Source organism: Protopterus annectens, chromosome 13.part0, assembly GCF_019279795.1.
Source record: "Protopterus annectens isolate FY-2018-M chromosome 13.part0, PAN1.0, whole genome shotgun sequence".
Lineage (NCBI taxonomy): Eukaryota > Metazoa > Chordata > Ceratodontiformes > Protopteridae > Protopterus > Protopterus annectens.
In genome coordinates this window covers 1,131,631,779-1,131,651,847 of record NC_056747.1, presented here as the reverse complement: position 1 = coordinate 1,131,651,847, position 20,069 = coordinate 1,131,631,779, and the positions used below count along the sequence as shown (strand labels likewise).

The 20,069-nt window shown below is 42.9% G+C and overlaps 1 protein-coding gene across 3 annotated transcripts in view; it reads left to right on the top strand.

Annotated features, from left to right (window-relative positions):
• EFTUD2 (elongation factor Tu GTP binding domain containing 2) overlaps positions 1 to 20,069 on the top strand; it is a 1,111,673-nt gene that overhangs the window by 961,896 nt on the left and 129,708 nt on the right. The gene's annotated exons all lie outside the window — the stretch shown is intronic.

The following is a 20,069-nucleotide window of genomic DNA, read 5'->3' as shown; positions in this document are numbered from 1 at the left end:
TCAGAGGAGTCTATCATTTCAGACACTGATCTCGATGAAGCAGAAGGGTCCCAACGATCACCTTCTGATGATATCTCCTTTGGAGACATCCTGGGAATTTTGAAGCAGAGGGGTGACTGGCAGTCCACAACCTCTTTGGCCGAGGAGTCGGTGTACCTGAAGGCCTTTGGGTCTCGCCCTTCAACCTTTTGGGTGACTCCACCTTCTGATGAGCTTATTGCGTTGCTCTGTCCGAAGGCTTAGGAGACCCCAGACTCTATAGAACCTCCTCGGAGGTCAAATAAATACATCACAGCCCCAAAGGACAAACCGTTTTGACTAAAGGTGTAGCAGTGGATGCCATGGTTGTGGCGGCAGCCACCAAAAAAAAGAACTGTCCAAGACCAGCTCATCTATCCATCCTCCTAACAAGGATTCTAGGACCATGGATAGGTAGGGAAAGCACATATTTTCATCAGCAACCTTTTCCTTGCGGTCACTGAACTACCTCACCCACTTCACCAGACTACAGTGGGATCTGTTAAAGGAACTTACAGACTCCTTTCAAGGAGCTGTACCTGTTGCGGCAGTAGATAAGGTCAATGCTCAGCTCGCCACCCTTAATTCTGTCATCAGCTTGTCCATGAGACTCATTTCATATTTATTTATTTCCAGTTTGATTACTGGGGAAGTCCACTGGGCCCAAGGGACCCGTTTTCAGTGGAGGCCCGGGGAGAAAAGCTCCAAATACATAATACAGTACAGATATAGTAATACAGAACTGTAAAGATACATTATCTAGAACAAATTGCAACAAATGTACATACAGTGTTGCACAATAGTCAGACAAACATCATTGTAGATGATCTTAAGGGTTATACAGGTTCATTTATGTGAGCACTCATTGCATAGTATGTGGGGAAAACACTTTACATACACACCTTTAAAATAGAAATATAAAACCTTTACAAGTACACATTTAAAGTATGAAACTATTTACAATATTTACACAGTTGTGATGAGGGGTAGGTAGCTCTAGGAAATGAAGAGAGCTTGGATACAGTCATAGAAAAACAAGGTACGGGAGATTTAGAGAGCTTAGGAACCTGGGAGAGAAGAAACAAAAACATTTTATGGGCAAGTAGTTGGGTGGATTTAGGTCGGGTGGAGGTAGGTACATTTCCATTTAGCGGACAGGTGTTTGAAAAGCTGGATTTTGAAGTTTTCTGAATTTGGTATAGTTCTTAGAGTGAAAGGGAGAGAATTCCATTTTTTACCTAGTGAGAAAGAGAGGAGGAGTTGGCCAGCAGGACATTTGGGCTTAGGGATAGCTATCAAGTTTTGATGTTCAGATCTGAGAGTTCTATTAGGGTACGGACATTTAGAAGGGTGAAATACGAGTCTATGAGCAGTGGTGAGTTGGATGTAGTTTAGGTAGTTTGGGAGTTCTAGCCAATTCAGAGATTGCAGGTTAAGGCAATGATGGGTGGAATGTTTGGATTTGGTGGCAAATTTAGAGATTTTATTATAGCAGTTTTCTAGTTTGGAGGTGATGGAGGAGGACAGGCTGGTTAGGAGAGGACCTTTGTATAGTAAGGAGGGCAGAAGATAGGTAGTGGCCAGAGTGTGCCTGGCAGAGTGTGAGAGAAAGTGATTATTCCTGAATAGCATACCAAGTTTTTTGTGGGTTCTCTTAATATTTTGCAGAATGTGGATGTCAAACTTAAGGTATTCATCTTTAGTAATGCCGAGTAGTTTGGCCGATGGAACCACTTCTGTAGGTGAGTTGGTTTGACTCAGGACTCTGAAAGTATCTTTGTTATAGGAATGAGTCTTTGTTGGGGGAACAGTAAAATTTTAGATTTATTGGCATTGAGAGAGAGGTGGTTTTGGCGCATCCAGTTTTTGGTGGTTGAAAGAGCAGTTTGGGTTTTAGTGAGCAATTCAGAGAGGTTAGAGGCAGAGCAGACTAAGGTATAATCATCTGCGTATTGAATGATTTTGGTATCAGGAATTGCAGAGTGAAAGTTATTAATAAAGATGTTAAAAAGCATTGGCCCTAGGATAGATCCTTGAGGTACACCAGTAGGTGTAGCTAAGAAGGGGGAGGTGGAGTTTTTCCATTTGACTGACTGTGATCTGCCTGATAGGTAGCTGGAGAACCCGGATAAAGTGCTTGGTGAGAGATGAAGATTTGAGAGATGAGAGAGGAGGTGTTTGTGGGAAGCAGTATCGAAAGCTTTGGACAAGTCTAGCAATAAATACAGTAGAGACCAAGTGTCTAGAATCTCAGGCTTGATTAACAGTTTCTAGGAAAGACAGTAGGGCGATTATGGTGCTGTGGCCTGGGCGGAAGCCATGCTGGGTAGGTGTAAGAAGATTGTTTTGGGTTAGAAAAGGCACAAGTTGGAGGTGGACGCACTTTTCAAGGATTTTAGAGATTGGTGAGAGCAGTGCAGTAGGGCGGAAATTTGAAATATTGGTGTTTTTGCCTCCTTTGTGGAGAGGAAGAATATAAGCTGAGCCCCAGAGTTTGGGGACGTATGATTCCTTTAAAGATCTGTTAATAATGATGCTGATTGGGAGAGCTATACCATCAGCAGCACATTTTAGGCAAGAGGAGGGAATATTGTTAGGAGCATTAGAGCAAGGTTTAAGTTTGCATAGAAGTTTTTTTATAAAGTTAGTGGAGACAGGTTTGAGGTTGAAGATAAGGGAATGATTATTAGGGGAATTAGATGGGGAAGAGTGAGAAACTGGAAGGTTGTTATTGGGGAATGTCTTGGTTAGGTCTGATATTGTTTTTTTGAAAAATGAATGAAAATCTGAGCTGATTTCAAGGTCTGATTTACTAGGGTCAGGACAGGGGTTATTCTTGGAGCCAGGATTGAGAAGTGAATTTATTTATTTCCGGAATTGCTTAGGGTTTTTGTTGTTATTAGACTGGAGCCTAATATAGTAGGATTTTTTATCCTTGGTGATTAGCTGTTTTGCATGGTTACAAAGTTGTTTATATTGAAGGAAGGTATTTGGCAGGTGATTTTTTTGGTAAAGCTTCCACAATTTGTCTCTTTGGAGCATAATTTGTTTAGTATGCTTGGATAGCCAAGGAGCTGTATTAGTTTTTATTCTTTTGTTTCTTAGTGGGGCTACAGAATTTAGGGTGTCTAGGAAGAAAGAGTTGAAGTAGTCTGTAGCACTGTCAAGTGGGAGGGTTTTTAGAATTTGCCAGTTCATTTGTTTAAGCATATTGGAGAAGGTTGTGGGGTTAAAGTTACTAAGGTTGCGAGTAAGAATATATTGGTGCTAGTGAGGGGAAGAGTTAGTTGCACGTTGAATGAAAGCTGTGAAGTGGTCACTAATGGAATCAGGAATTGTGCCAGAGTTGGTTATTTTATTAGAATCAGAGACTAGGATCCAGTCAATAGTAGATCCAGGGGGGTTAGTTTTGTTAGGTCGGGTGATAGGGTAGATTTTTTTTGAGTGAAGTTATAGAGGTTAATGGATATGGATGGAGAGGGACTATTGACCTTGTTCCAGTCGCATCACCTAGAATGTAGGTTTCGTATTTAATTTTAGTAAATGCCCAGTGGAGGATATCTTCGAGGATACAGATGTTGTTACCAGGAGATATATATAGAGCAGTAAAGCAGATGTTTTTGTTTGTTCAGTTTTAATAGTCCAGCTGTAAGTTCAGTGTTATTGAATTGAGGAAATGGAATTTGGAGGGGAATTAAGGTAAGTAGTTCAGAGTAGACTAAGGCAGTGCCACCACCTTATTTATTTAATCGGGTCATTTCTAAGGATGTGAAATCCTAGGGGAAGGATCTCTGAATCGGACATATGAGGCTTAAGCCAAGTTTCAGAGATGGCTAGGATGTCTGGTTGGTTATGGCTTAGCCAAGTTTGAAATTGGTGGACTTTGTTGTTGAAACTCTGGGCGTTAATTGTGAAGATTTTTATGGAGTTGTAGGGGGTGGGAAGTTCACAGGGAGGAGGTATTAATAATGGTATTGGGACCGGGGTTGGGGTGGATATCACCGGTAAGACTAGGTTGTTGAAGGAGTTAATCTTGAGCCATTTGTATTTGAAAACTAAGAATTTAGGAAGATCTAAGATTAGTTTGTGTCTGTTTTGTAGCAAAGGTGGAGAAGATTTTATTGTGGAATAGGTGTAGAGGCTTAAAATGGAAGAGGGAAGGGGAGGTAGAGTGGAAGTGAGAGTAAGACTAAGGGTAAAGGTTGGTGTGTATGGAGGTTATTTTTGTAGGTAGAATTGGGCAGGCATTGGATGAGAATGAGGTGGTAAAGCATAAGGGAATTAGTAAAAGGAGGAGGCGGCAGGGGGCCAGGTGGGTGTGGAGGATTATTTGTGCAAGGGGAGAAAGATTATATGTAGTTGTGGAGCAGAGAAAAGGCTATGCAGGAGTGAGGGTTTAGGAAGAGGAACAGATTTTCTTAGAATTGTAAGACAGGGAGGGGACTGAAATTGATTAGGGAAGTGGATAGAGTGAATGTAAGTAAGTGGGCTGGCTATAAGTGGGTGGAGTAAGGAGAAAAAGTATCTATTGGTTATTTAGGGAGGATGGGTAGGGGATGGGAAGAATAAATGTAGGAGTGGTGGGGGCGGGTGGGGAGCAGAGTGAGCCCGCAGGGCGAACGGAGCGGGCTACAAGTAAAGGAAACAGGGTCTGAGAGAACAGTCTATGAGCTGCTGATAGCTGTGTTGCTACCAGGAGGGAAAGGGAAAGTATAGAGCTGGAAATTCTGTGTTACTGATAGGGGGAATAGCTGGGTGCAGTTATTAAGCAAATTGGTGGATCGACTAGGGAATGTAAGAGCAGTCTTAAACAGGAGAGATATGTATTGCAAGATTCTAAGAGGGAGAGAAGAGATAGGAGTGTGAGAAACAAGCCTAGTAGAGGGAGCAACCTGGACAGGGAAATAATGTTACAGCTGAGCTAGAGATAGGAGATAGCTACTATAGACCTAGGGAAGGCTGTGGTAACAGTTGCAGGAGGCAGCACAGGGTCAGGAAGGTTTGTTTATTAAGGAGTGGCGAGGGGTATGGCTGCTGGATATCCTGGCTAGGTCACTAGTTTTAATACTTTAAAATTACTGGTATATTATGTATTTAATAGTTAGTATATATGTTTAATATAACACACATTGAAGTTATGTTAGGAAAACTACAACTTTACTGCTAGTTTGGGGAACATACTTTCTTGCTTCCCTTGGTAGCAGGGTTTTTGACTTTTAAGATGGCAAGTTTCAGTAGTTTTAAGGATGAGTGGCTGGTAATATTTGTGGGGGTCCTTATTCTCCAGGCAGGTAGATCCTTAATCTTAGAGCAGGATAGGAGAATGGGAAGCTGGGTATGTTAAAGAGAGAGAGAGAAAAACAAAATATAGTGATGAGAAAACATCTTTTGATAATTAGGGTAATAGTACATGCATTTCAGTCAGAGAATAACACTAACAAAAACATATCATTCACTTGGTAAAAACAGGCATTAACATATAGCGTTCTCTCAATAAATACAGGCTGGTTCCTATACTAATAGGCACTGGCAGAACAGGTTTAGGAAGAGTGAGGCAACAGTATCTTTACGCAAACAGGTTAGGAATGCATTACAGTGTTTACAGTCATGTTCTGCTAAGTAATATATAATATAACCAAATAGTTCAGGGACACTTAAGCAGTTTGTTAAATAAACCAGATAGAAGCAGACATTTTAGGTATATAGTTCTAATTAGTTCATCACATGTGCTTACAACAGTACAGGAAAAGGCAGAAACACTTTAGTTCAGATTAGCCATTTACACATAGCATAGGAGTCAGTAGTACTATTTTGCAAGCATATAGGGCCTACATTTATCACTGAGAACTAGGAATGGTGCATATTGTTAACTATAAGTTAACAAAAGACAAATGGCTGCAGGACATAATATCCAGAGGGTACGTCATTCCCTTCTCTTTCCCCACTCCCGTAAGCAATATGCAGCAGATGGAGTGAGTAGAGCGTCGGGTTCCGTCACTTCTCTTAGGAGACAGGCCTGGATTCCTCTTTATGATTTCTCGGAGTTCTTCAAGTCTTCCTTCATGAACTCCCCCTTTGATGGCTCCTCTTTTTTGGTCCTAAAATTAAAGAGGCACTCACCAGATGTGAACAAGAGAGAAAAACCTTATCTGACATTCGAGTGTTTTTTTTCCACACCTACCAGATCCTTTCCTAAAGGTCAGAGGGGTAGTGGGAAAAGTGGTTCAGAAAATCACAAAGGTCCTTCCAGGACAAACAAGGTGAAAGTTCCCCCCAGAGGCAGAGGGGTGATCAATAATGGAAGATGCCGCCCTCGCGGCAGGGGACGCCCGCAGAATCAGAACTCCAAAGAATCTTTGGCAGACCCTTTCAGCACTCCTGAAGGAGTGCCGATTGCTCACCTCTGGAGGCAGTCTGGGATCGATTGTCACTGCACTGTGAAACCTGGCAAAAGTTAACAAAAGACAAATGGGTTCAGGACACAATATCCAGAGGGTATGTCATTCCCTTCTCTTTCCCCACTCCCGTATGCAAGTCAGTTCCAGACGTGCCACCCAGTCAGAAGGAACAATCAACATTAGAAATCCAAAAGTTACTAAGAAAGAGTCATCGAAGAGGTCCCCACAGACCAGGAAGATCTGGAACTTACTCTGGATTCTTTTTAGTTCCAAAGAAAACAGGGGACTGGAGATCCATTTTGGACCTCAGCAATCTGAACAAATCTGTAAAAAAAAAAAAAAAAAAAAGACCAAGTTCCAGATGGTAACACTGCAGGCAGTACTTCCGTTCCTAGGAAAAGATGTTTGGATGTGCTCTGTAGACCTCCAGGATGTGTGCTACCACATTAGAATGGAAAGACAGTACAGGAGGTACCTGCGCTTCCGGCTAGGAACCAATCACTTCCAGTTTCGAGCTCCGCCTAGTAGTGGACTCACTACAGCCCCCTGAGTGTTCACCAAGTGTGTGGCAGTAGTGGCGGCTCACCTGAGACGCTTAGGATTCAGAGTGTTTCTGTATCTGAATGACTGGCTCATAACCTCTCCGACCAGGCATATTCTGCTACAAGCCAGAGATTACACCCTTCATCTCTGTTCCTCCCTAGGTATAACAGTAAACTATGAAAAATCTGCTTTAGAGCCATGTCAGAACTTTACCTTCATAAGAGCAGAGTTGGACACAATCACAATAGTAGCAAGGCTGCCAAAAGACATGATAAACGATCTTCAGCATCATGTAAGGTTGTTAATCAGGAAGACGCGACCGTCCACAAGACTGGTTCTTCAAGTACTAGGCAAAATGGCTGTGGCAATTGTCCTCATTCCTCTAGCTCACCTTCATACGATGCCTACAAAGCATAAAAGGGATCTCATTGTTGAAAGGTATCAGTCAGGAGAAGGGTACAAAAAAATGTTCACAGCGTTATATATACCATGGAACACAGTAAAGACAGTCATCTAAAAGTGGCAAAAATATGGGACAATGATAACGTTGCAAAGAACTGGACATCCCTCCAAAAATGATGAAAAGACAAGACAAAAACTGTCAGGGAGGCTGCCAAAAGACCTACAGCAACAGTGAAAGAGCTGCTACATGTGACAACAATCTCCCATATTCTCCATATGTCTGGAATAAGGGGTAGGGTTGCAATATGGAAGCCTTTTCTTACACAGAAAAAACATCCAGGCCTAACTAAAATTTGCAAAACAATACTTCAGTTCTCCCAAAACCATGTGGGAAAATGTGTTGTGGTCCGATGACACCAAGGTTGAACTTTCTGGACACAATTCCAAAATTTACGTTTGACGCAAAAACAATACTTCACATCACCAAAAGAACACCATCCCCATGGTGAAGCATGGTGGCGGCACTGTCATGCTTTGGGGTAGCTTTTCTTCAGCTAGAACTGGGGCTTTAGTCAAGGTGGAGGGAATTAGGAACAGTTCCAAATACCAGTCACTTTGGCCCAAAACTTTCAGGCATCTGCTAGAAAGCTGAAGATGAAGAGGAATTTCACCTTTCAACATGACAGTAACCTCAAGCATACATCCAAATCAACAAAAGATTCACCAGAAGAAAATTAAAGTTTTGGAATGGCCCAGCCAGAGCCCTGACCTAAATCCAACAGAAGATCTGTGGCGAGACCGACCTGAAGAGAGCTGTGTACAAGAGATGCTCTCACAATCTGACAGATTTGGAGTGCTTTTGCAAGGAAGAGTGGGCATATATTGCCAAGTCAAGTTGTGCCATGCTGTGATAGCCTCCTACCCAAGAAGACTAAATGCTGCAATTAAATCAAAAGGTGCTTCAACAAAGTATTAGTTTAAGGTGTGCACAGTTATGCAACAAGCTTATTGTACATTTTATTTTTTATATTTTCCCATAACAGATTTGTTTGTTTTTCAACTGAATTGTACAGGTTATAGGTCATATTAAAGGTGGGAAAAGTTTTGAAATTATTTATTGTGGTCTCATTTTTTTATATCACGAAAAACTGGAATTTTAACAAGGGTGTGTACCTTTTTTCTATCCACTGTACACATATATCCATATATATATATATATATATATATATATATATATATATATATATAGGGTCTATATTAGAACATCAAAGTTTCAGAACTTCGAATATTCTAATATCAACCCCTATTCAGCGAACGCTGACAACATCGAACATTCAGAACAGCAAATTTTTTCCTCCGCTGTTCCGAAACACGTACACACAACACAAGCACACCAAACAACCTGCAATCCACACACATACACCTAAAATCTTACATCTAACCCTACACTAAATTGTACATACACCACTATCCACTTACCTTAACCCAAACCCTACCCCTAAGGTCCGTCACTATCGCACACTCACCTCACCCGTGCCCCAACCCTAACTCACCTACCCTGCCCTAACCCTGACGTCCACACAATCGCACACTTACCTGACCCATGCCCTAACCCTAACCCTCACGTCCACACAATCACACACTTACCTGAACCCGACCCGTAACGTTCCACCACGTTTCCCTAGGAAAAAATTTGGTTTTCTGCAGCTTCGCTATTTTCAGCATTCGCTGAATAGGGGTCGATATTAGAACATTCGAAGTTGTGAAACTTAGATGTTCTAATATAGACCCTATATATATATATATATATCTCTAGAGTACAACGCCCCATTTGGGATGTACCTTACAAGACACCTGCAACAGCTGGAAAGACCACAGAAGTACCTCACCAAGAGGATCACTGGCCTCAAACAGATGCCCTATGCAGCTCGACTGAAGAAACTTTAGCTGTACTCGGTTGCATACCGCCTACTCAAAGGTGATCTCTGCCTGACATACAAGGCCTTGTCCAACCCAGAATTGATGGACATGCTCCACCTAAAGAAAACCTTGTCCCCTCGAGCCACACGCTCTAGGGATCTAAACCTCACCACAACAATAATTAGGATGTGCAGGAGGGATAGATTCCTGTCCCAGAGACTTTCCATGCTTTGGAACAAGTTCCCAATCTACATTAGGCAGAGCTCCTCGCTAACACTCTTCAAAAGAAACCTTGACGAGTGGATGGGAAACAGAAAGTTTACCTCGGGGATCACTTCAGTGGCTCTGCTGGACAGAGGCACAGGGAACTAATCTAAGTGGGCGGCGAAAGCCAAAACATTCTGGCTAGGCTTATAAATGCCTTCAGGCAGATAGCCTAGTACCTACCTATGAACCTTTATATATATATATATATATATATATATATATATATATATATATATATATATATATATATGTGTGTGTGTGTGTGTGTGTGTATGTATATATATATATATATATATATATATATATATATATATATATATATATATGTGTGTGTGTGTGTGTGTGTGTGTGTAGATATGGTTCCACTTCACAATATCAAATTACTGAAAACTCAAACTTCATATGGTCGAGACCATATGATCGAGTTTTCAGTAACTCGAAATTACGAAGTGAAATAAAAAAAAAAAAAAACCCAAACACATCGTTTCTGCAGGAGGGAAAACCCCCTGCACCCCCACACCCCCCTCCTTAAATATACCAACTCTGAGATTGCTCTACAGTGGGGAAAGGGGGGAGCTCCCGGTCGCTCTGTATGCAGAAGCGCAGAATGGGGGATCTCCTGTTTCCTCACTATAGTGCGATCACTGAGATGGTAAATTTAAATAGGGAGGGTGCATGGGGGCTTAAGTGTTTGCGTTTTTCTTTTATTTTACTTAGTAATTTCTAGTTACTGAAAACTCGATCATATGGTCTCGACCATATGAACTTCGAGTTTTCAGTAATTCGATATTGTGAAGTGGAAAAATACACATACACATACACACACACACACACACACACACACACACACACACACACACACACACACACATACAATATTCCTGCCTTACCTGTATAAGAGTACTTCGGGCAAACAGGATCTGAGGAAGCTAGAGGGGTTCATTATGGGTAGAGAGAGATGCCCACGAGCTTTGGTGAAGATCTCGAGCTTTTAGAATGGCTGAGACCGATCAGATGGAGCGGATCCGACCCCCATCAGTGAGAATAAAGGACAAGATGGACAACACAAATGGAACATTACGGTAGGTACATAACTTCTTTTTTGTAGTAAAAGTGAAAGGGGAACCATTTAATGTGGTGTAGTTAAGCACTAAGTTTGGACACGCTGTATTTAAGTTACAGAATTATGGCATTTCCTTTGGATATTCATGTCATAATTTGTGGGAGAAGTGCATATTTTTCAGCAGTGTCCTTAGACAGTTGTATGTGAAAAATTTTTTGCTTAGTTTATATTTGCTTAAGCTGGTTTTTGCAGTGTACTGAGCATTTGTTGGAGGGGTCTAACACTGCATGATGTCTTGCTGATCAGTTTTATTTTCACACATTTGATTTCTCTCTTTGTTGTTGGTTGAACATTTCTGTTTCCAGAACGTAATACCATTACTGTTTACCAAGACATTCCTGCACTAGGCTATCCAAGACTTGTTACATGAACTTTATTATCTCTGCACCCCTAATTTGTTAATCCCACCCTTTCCAGATGCAGCATCATCATTTGTACCCAGCTATGCTTTGTAGCAGACCTGAAGCCTAGATAGGTGTTGACTGTCTTTAGTGTAGTGAGTTTAAAGACAGTTTCTATTCAGTAGTCTCCTTAAGCCTTTCAATGCTTTGGGAGCATTTTAATACAACTGCCACAGCATGCTATGATGTCATATTGATAGCTCAATACTAGCAGACTTATCCAGAAGTAGATGACCACACAAAAGTGTAACATTCCCCTCCTCAAAGGATAATCAGTTGGTACTTGTGATTCTTTCCCAATTATATTGAGTAAATGCCATTTAGCAGCCGTGATTTAAATGGGACAGTCCTAAGGTATAGTAAATTGGTTGTGCTAACTTCCCATCTATTGTTTTCTGCATCTGTGACCAGTCTTCCACAGGAGTACTATTTGTTTCTGGAGACCTGGAGACTTCCTTGTTTATTTGTAATATTTTCTCATAGGTTCATAGGTAGGTACTAGGCTATCTGCCTAAGGGCCTAAGTAAGCCTAGCCAACAAGGTTCCCTAGCTTACGCCACCCAAGAAAGTTATTTTCCTGTACCCCTGTTGAGCAGATCCACAGAAGTGATCCCCAGGGTGTATTTCCTATTTCCCTCCACTCATCAAGATTTTTCTTGAAGAGTGCTAATGAGGAACTTTACTTGACATAGATGGATCGCTTGTACCAGAGTATGGGAAGTCTCTGGGACTGGAATCTATCCCTCCAGCATGTCCTGTTTATTGTGGTGACAAGGTTTAGGTCCCTAGAGCATGACATAGCTTTATATGTTAGGCAGAGATCACCTTGGAGTAGGCGATATGCTACGGAGTAAAGCTGAAGTTTTTTGAGACAGTCAGTGTAGAGCATCTGTTTGAGGCCAGTAATCCTCTTTGTGAGGTACTTCTGTGGCCTTTTCCAGCTGCTGCAGATGTCTTGTGAGGTACATTCCAAAAGGGGCATTGTACTCTATAATGGGTCTAATGAGTGTCAAGTAGAGGGGGAACAATTACCTCTTTTTTTCCTAGATGAGAATCCTTTTGTGATGAGGTGTGCCACGTAGAAGGATTTCCTGACTACTGTGGCGATGTGATTTATCAAAGGAGAGGCAACTGTCCACCTGGGTCCCAAGGTCTCTTATCACACATTTGACGTTAAGTAGACTTCCGCTTATGTGGTAGTTCATGGGTACAGAGTTTTTACCAAAGGGGATGACAATGCAGTTTTTGGCATTGAGCTTGAGGCCATGGCTCTGACACCAGGCATCTGTCTCAGTGAAGCCCTTCTGTAGAATGTCCACATCATTTGGGGACTCGACTACGGCTCCTAGTTTGCAGTCCTCTGCGAACTTCGTTAGCCAAAGGCCTTCTGTGTTAGCCTGTACTTCAGAGAAGTAGATACCAAACAGGAGAGGTCCCAGGACTGAACCCTGTGGTACGCCACTTGTCACTGGTTTGAAGTCAGATTTGGAGTCTGCAACTTTTACAGTGTGGGTTCTGTCAGTGAGCCATTTGCAAACCATCTTGTGACATAGGGATTTATACCTAGTTTAGTGAGTTTAGCTATAATTCCAGAATGGGGGATGGTGTCGAAAGCCTTGGCGAAGTCAAGATAGGCTGTGTGAACCACTTTACCCTCGTATACGGCTTTGGTGACTGCCTCAAAGAAGTCGATCAGGTTCAGGAGATATGATCTGCCTTTCACAAACCCGAACTGGGTGGGGTCCAGAGTTTGGAGGTTACCAATGTCTTTGTGTTTGAGTTCCATGATGATACGTTCCATGGCCTTACAGACCAGGCTCATCAGGCTAATAGGGCAATAGTTCCTGGGATCAGTGGTGGCTCCCCCTTTGTGGAGTGGGTAACTGTTGCTGTGCACCATTCAGTGGGCACAAAGCCTTACGTGAGGCTATGATTGAACATGGTGCTTAGGTGGGGAGCCAGTTCGTTCCGAAGTTTGTGTAAAACACAGCCTGGGATGTTGTCTGGTCCCATGGATGCTGTGTTTTTGGCTTTAGAGAGTACATCTTTTACCTGTGTAGTTGTGATTACAGGGACTCTGCTTTCTTCCTGTATAGATATGGGCTCTTTAGGGGTGGGGGGGGGGGGTAAAGTTAGCACTGAACCCATCTGCCAGGATGTTGGCATTATCAGTTGGTTCTGTAATTTTCATGCCGTTGTGCTGTAACTCAGAGCAGATCTGGGTGTTGCCACTGAGATTCTTGACATAGCTATAGAATGCTTTGTGGTTGTCCTTAGAATAAGTAATTTGTTTTCGTAGCTAGCTTTGGAGGATCTTATAAGAGATCTCAGCTTCTTACTGAGGCTAACCAGGGATCTCCTCCACTCATGGGATTTTACTCTCTTTTACAACAGTTTCTTCCTTCTTTTGTAGAGTTTTATGGCAGGGGAACCACCAGATTGGCTTCCTTTTTTTGGAGGATAGCGTCTTGGTTCTGTTTGAGATAGCATGATCCATGCACTCGTGTAAGTGCTTATAGAGTGCATTTGTGTAGGATTCAGCAGTCGTAACTGCATTGTCCATCTGCATGGGTGTCATGAAGTTCACCACTTATGTCTTAAGAAGCATGAAGTTGGCCTTGGAGAAATTTTTTACCATGGCTTCCTTAATGGGGGGTGGGGGCGAGAGGTGGGTATCTAGGGTGATTTGCTTATGGTCGGATATGACCAACGAGGAGTTGACTTCAGGTGTGGAACACCGGTCACTCATGTTGGTAATGACTAGGTCTAGGATATTGTTGCCCCAGGTGGAGGTGTGGATACGTTGATCCAGGGCATTGGAATTTATGAATTCCAGAAATCATTGAGCGAAGGAGTTAGTACATGAGTAGTTTTCCCAATTAATAGTGGGGTAGCTGAAATCACCCATTATTAGGGTGTTTGGTTGAACCCTAATATTTTCCAGTATGTCAAGAAAAGAGGAGTGAGAATCCTGGGGCATGGTGGGGGATCTGTAGCAAGCTACAGTTTGGATTGCAGTTTTGCCCAGAGTTAGTTGCACTTGGATAACCTCGGATACATTATGCTGAGCAACTAGCCTGGAGATGTGGATATCCTTAATGAATATGGACACACCTCCGCCTTTGGTGTTTCCGGTCCAGGTTAGGTGGCCGAAAAGTGTGGTATGAGTTATTGCCTGGTAATGCAGGGGTGCTCTCTGGAGCCTTGAACCAGGTTTCAGTCACTGCACAGATATTGATGATCTCCATTTTAAGGAGTGTCTCAAGGGAGTGCATTTTGAGATTTAGACTTATAGCATTGAGTAGCATTACCCTCAGTTTTTGCTTGCCTGTTCCTGTTACATTGGTGAATTTGTCATTTGAACCTTGCCTAAAAAAGGCACTATAGGGTTGGCAAGAGCCGTATCCGGAATCCCAGGGGTGACAGGTACAGGCCATCTCTGGCAAAGCATCGTGGTCTGTCGACCATGTTGTCCCAGGCAGACAGATACTGGATCCCCTTAGAATGACACCAGTAGCTTAGCCAATTGTTGAAGTCAATCATTTTGTCCTTGTACTGCAGTATCATTCAGGGCGATGGCAGGATGCTACTCAGGGCTAGGGTCATACCTGCTTGGGCTGCAATATCAGAGAACTCTTCCATGTCTCTTTTCATGTAGTCCAGGGAGGTATGTCTCAGGTCATTCACACCAACATGGACAATGACAGAGTCATATTTGTACTTGTTATGGAGTGACCTGCGTGCGTGGGTTATGTGGTGGATCCTGGCACCCGACAGGCAGCTGACCATAACCTTCTCCTTGTTTAGCTTGGTGAGTGGGACATCAGTGTGCCTGAGTATAGAGTCACCTATGACTAGTGTGTTGGGTACGTTGATTTGCCTTATGGGCTGTGTTTGAGTGCCACACGGAGTCTGTGGGCAATGTGTCATTTGGGTTGTATTGGGGGGGTTGAGGCTGCTTGCATTTCTGCTTTGGAGGTCCCTGTTGCTTGAGCAGATTATTATTAAGAGCCTCCGTGAATGTTTTTGTGTTTCTATGTGTGGATTTTGGTGGTGTAGGTTTAGTGGGACCATGTGATAAGTGTGGTGCAGTGCAAGTGTTTACCTTCTCCTCTTGACTGTCAAGTTCAGTCTTGGTTGGAGAGAGCTTTACCTCCAGTTTGGCTAGATAAGTGCATCTCTCACAGGTTATAGTGTTGGGTGGTAGGAGGAGAGGGTTGTCTTTGTACATGAGGCAATTGCTACATTGCCCCAAGATGCCCAGATTCATCAGCTAGACAGGAGAGAACACTGGGAGCTTGACCCTTGAACATGCCTGAATAAAAAACTATTTTCCTCTAGACAAGTGAGGAAGGTGAGTATAAGAGCTGTTTTTCTCTATGCAGGTGAGGAAAGTAAGTACCAAAACTGTTTTCCTCTAGGTAATGAGGAAGGTTAAGTGCTGTAATAATGTGTATGATCATAGGAAGTTACTAGGCTATTGGCCCTGAGGCCATTACAAGCCTAGCCAAGAATTTATCCCATGTTCCAACATGTCAGCTCCCTATGCCACTGTGCAGCAGGGACATTGGTGGAATCGCAGGGGTGTATTTTCTGTTCCCCATCCAGTTATCCAGATTGTGCTTAAAAAGGTTTAATGAGATACTCTGCTTTATATGAAGAGGAGTCTATTTCACAAAAGGAGGAGTCTCTGGGACACAAATCTGTCCCACCAACAAGTCCTATTGATGTCACAGACCAGGTTGAGGTCTCACATGTAGGTTACTTGAGCAGAGCTTGACTTGCAGTTATGCAGCAGTCCCATCAGGGCAGGGTCCGAGATTGCCCTGTATGCCAGACAGTGGTCACCTCCGAGGAGGCTGTAGGAGAGTTAGTAGAGGGACAGAGCTTTTAGCCTATCTGTTTAGGGTAAATGTTTGAGGCCCTGGATTCTCTGGGTGAGGAATGCCTGTGGTCTCTCCAGCTGCTTCATGTGCTTTGTGAGGTACATGCCGAAAGGGATATTGTGTCCAATAATTGGTCCTATAAGGGAAGAATACAGGGATATTATGACCACCTTATCCCTGGATGAGATACCCTTACTAATGAGGTGGGCCATGTAGAAACCTTTCCATACAGTGGAGGCAATATGGTGGTCAAAAGTCAGTTTGCTATCAACCTGGGTTCCCAAGCCCCTCACAATTGATTGCGTGCTTAGTGTCTTATTATCAATGTGATAATTTGTGGGAATGTCATTCTCCCCAAAAGGGATGATGATGCATTTTTTGGCATTCAGTTTGAGGTCATATTTCTGGCACCAGTCATTTGTCTGGGTGAGACCCTCTTGGGGGATGTCCACATCACTAGGTGAATTGATGACAACACTCAGTTTGCAATCATCTGCAAAATTATCAGCCATAGCCCACTAGATTTGGACTGCACCTCTGAGAAATATATCCCAAACAGCAGAGGCCTCAAGACCGATCCCTGGGGTACACCGCTTGTTACGAGTCTACTACTTGAGGTGGCTTCCCCTATTTTCACTAGGTGGGTTCTACCACTGAGCCAGTTTGCTACCCATTTGGTAACATATGGATTGATGTCTAGTCGAGAGAGTTTATCTATTATACCCGAGTGGGGAATAATATTGAAGGTCTTGTTTAGGTCAAGGTAAGCAGTGTGCACCATCTTACCCTCATCTATTACCTGGGTGACTGTCTCAAAGAAGTCGACCAAATTTAACGGGCATGACCTCTTGACAAAACCAAACTGTGTGAGATCAAGTGTCTGGAGGTTGCCAGTGTCCTTGTTAATGAGGTCCATGATCATCTGCTCCATGGCCTTGCAGATCAGGCTAGTTAGGCTGATGGGTCTATAATTTCCTGGATCAGTGGACACTCCACCTTTGTGCAAAAGGATGACAGTAACTGTCCTCCACTTGGCTGGGACAAAGCCGGTACTCAGGCGTTGGTTGAATGGGGTGCCTAATGGTGCTGCAAGTTCCTGCCTGAGTTCATGTAGGATGCACCTTGGGATGTTATTGGATCCATGGAGGCTGTATTTTTTGCCTTTGAGAGGGCAGTCATGACTTGCTCCCTAGAGATAAGGGGAGGGGGGCAGGTACTGGGGATGTCCTGTTTTACTGATGGGTTGTACAGAGGAGTGAAGTTTTCACTGAACCTGTCTGCCAGCAGGTTGGCTATATCTTCAGGGTTTGTGTATGTGGTGTCCATGACCACCAGTTCTGAGCAGATCTGGATGCTTCCCTTGTAGCTTATTTAGTGCTTACAACAAGTTCTGAACAAGTGCTGAGCACGAATAAGCAAATTGAAGTGCTAAAACTAAGAATCATCTGAACTAGACTAATTACATGAAAGAAACAAGTGCAAATGCGGGCTTTTAAATCAGAAAGTTGAAAGATATGGAAAAATTGCCCAAACTGCCAATAACTACAATTTCTGGGCCAGAAACCACTCCTTATGTGGTAGATAGGTTACCTAATGCTTACCACTCCCACTGATAAGCTAGCAGGCTTCCCTCCAACACAGAAAGGCTTGGGGGCCTCAGAAGCTTACAAACAGTCCTGGATACAGCAAATCTGTATCTGGACTAGACTAGTTACAGGAAAGGGGAGGGGGGACAAGTGCAAATGTAGGCTTTTAAATCAGAAAGTTGAGAGAGAGAGATGGAAAAACTGTCCAAACGGCCAATAACAACAATTTCTGGGCCAGAACCACTCCTTATGTCGTAGATAGATTACCTAGTGCTTACCAGTCTCACTGGTAAGCTAGAAGGCTTCCCTACAACAGAGAAAGACTTGGGGGGCTCAAGAGCTTACAAACAGTCCTGGATACAGCAAGTCTGTGTCTGGACTAGACTAGTTACAGGAAGGGGGGGGGGGAGACAAGTGCAAATGCTGGCTTTTAAATCAGGAAGTTGAGAGAGATGGAACACTTTTCCTATCTTAAGTATTAGTTGTTGAGCCTCATCTTCCTCTAACCTTGTCATCATTCTGTCTTCCTTAACCATTTGTGTCTTTTCTTGGTTTCCACTCCACTCTGCTTTATACAAAATTTCTTAAAATTCCCAAGATATCTTTAATACATCCACAAAATCTCTGATTTTTTTTTTTAAATCATAAAGCCTTTCTACTTTCTGTTGTACAAGTCATTGTGCTAAAAGTTTTTGTGCTCTGCAGTTGTCATCAAAACGTGTTGCTTCTTTCTAAACGTTATGCTTATTATCTAAATAGTCTCTTAGTGCACGTTTTAATTTATATAAAGGTAGCCTAACATTTGGCCATTCCACCTGTCTTGGAAACCCTTAGAGAATGCCTTTTAGGATCCCTGTCTGAAATCTGACAGGCCCCTATTCTAAAGAAAACTGACAAGTTTTACAGGGTGCAAGACTTCCACAAATGTATGTAAAGGAATAATGTAGTAGATCAAGCAGTGGTGCCCCTGGATCCAGAAAAAGGTCAACTGTTTTCTCCCCCCATTCCACTCCCAAATAACAGAGAACATGGCTACTGTCCAGGGTGCTGCATCCTACCAGGGTGAGGGGGGGGGGCAGCGGCCCGCCATGACAGAGGTCTGTAAGAGAGCACCGAGTGGTTTTAAGAAGAAAGTGTGTAGAGCTGGCACCTTGCCCTTGGGACTAAAACATATCCAGACACACAGGACTAAATTCTAGATGGCCGTCATAGACCATCAAGGTGAGAAAATTGGATTGCTATCTGATGTTGACCTGAATGCAAAACTTTGGGAGCTCACTCAGGCCACTAATCAAGTGACAACATACTTTCAAATGTGGACATGAAGCTGTTGATGCAGTATCCTGGAGAGTAGCCGTGGAGTCTGTGATTAGGAGAATTGCTTAGCTGAAACTCGTACACTGCCAGAGAATGTCAAAGAGCAGCTTCTGAATACCCCTTTAGGCAAGGAGCTGCACTTTAGGATCCATACTGGTTAAGTTTTTTTAGAAAATGGGAGAAAGGTGTGACATCACCCCCACCCTTGCTACAGAATGGGAGAAGCTGTACATCTAAGCTGGGATCCTTCTGTCACAGGCAAGGAAAGGGTAAGCTAGTCAAAGGCAAAAAATCATTTTGAAAAGAAATGCCATGGAGATAGCAAGGGAAAGCCTGGAATGCCCATGTGGCCTTCTTCCAGCAAAGAGCAACATTGGCATCATGGTGTCCCTCCCAAACATCCAGGCATTAACCTGAGCCCCTCCCCCCAGGATTTCCTGGAGACTGTCTCAGTGCCTTCCATTCTGGACCAGCATCACAGGAGACAAATGGGTACTGTAGATAACTACAGATTGGAGAGACTGCCACATCTCACAAGGACTTCACACCCCAAAAGATCAAAAATATCTAATGTACCCCACTATCCAAGAATTCTAACACGAGGTGTAGTAAGCCAGTTCCACCATTGAAAAGATACAAAGCTGTTTACTCTTGACTCCTTTTAGCCCCAAAAAAGGACTTTAAATACCCATTTTAATCTCTCAAAACCGAATAGCTGTCAGGACTTCAAGATGGCTGCACACTGATTAACAGCTTAACGTCAGCTTTCCCAATGTGAAAATAGAAACTGAGAAACAACAGCCAGTGATATTGTCAGCATGAGTAAAATTCAGTTACTGGCTAGTAAATACACTGCCTGGATACATGCAAAGAAGAAAAAAAAAGAGGTCCTGAAAGAAAATCATCTAGAAAAGGTGAAGAGAAAACTCTGACCTGGAAGAATCCTGAAGCTGTTCCGCTTTATTGCCTTTTTCTATTTTGTACACTGTGATTTGTTTTCTTTACACTGTGTTTTAATTGTATTCTGCTTTTAATTGCATATTAAAACTTGAAAAGAGACCACAGCTATGTCTCTTGTGAATCAGACAGAACTGAATTTTTTCATACCCTCTCACCCTGTTACTGTTGTGTTCTTAAACACCACTGTCTTTCTAATTGCTTGCCCCTTATGTTAATTTGACTATATATCTCCTTCCCTCTCGCCTTTC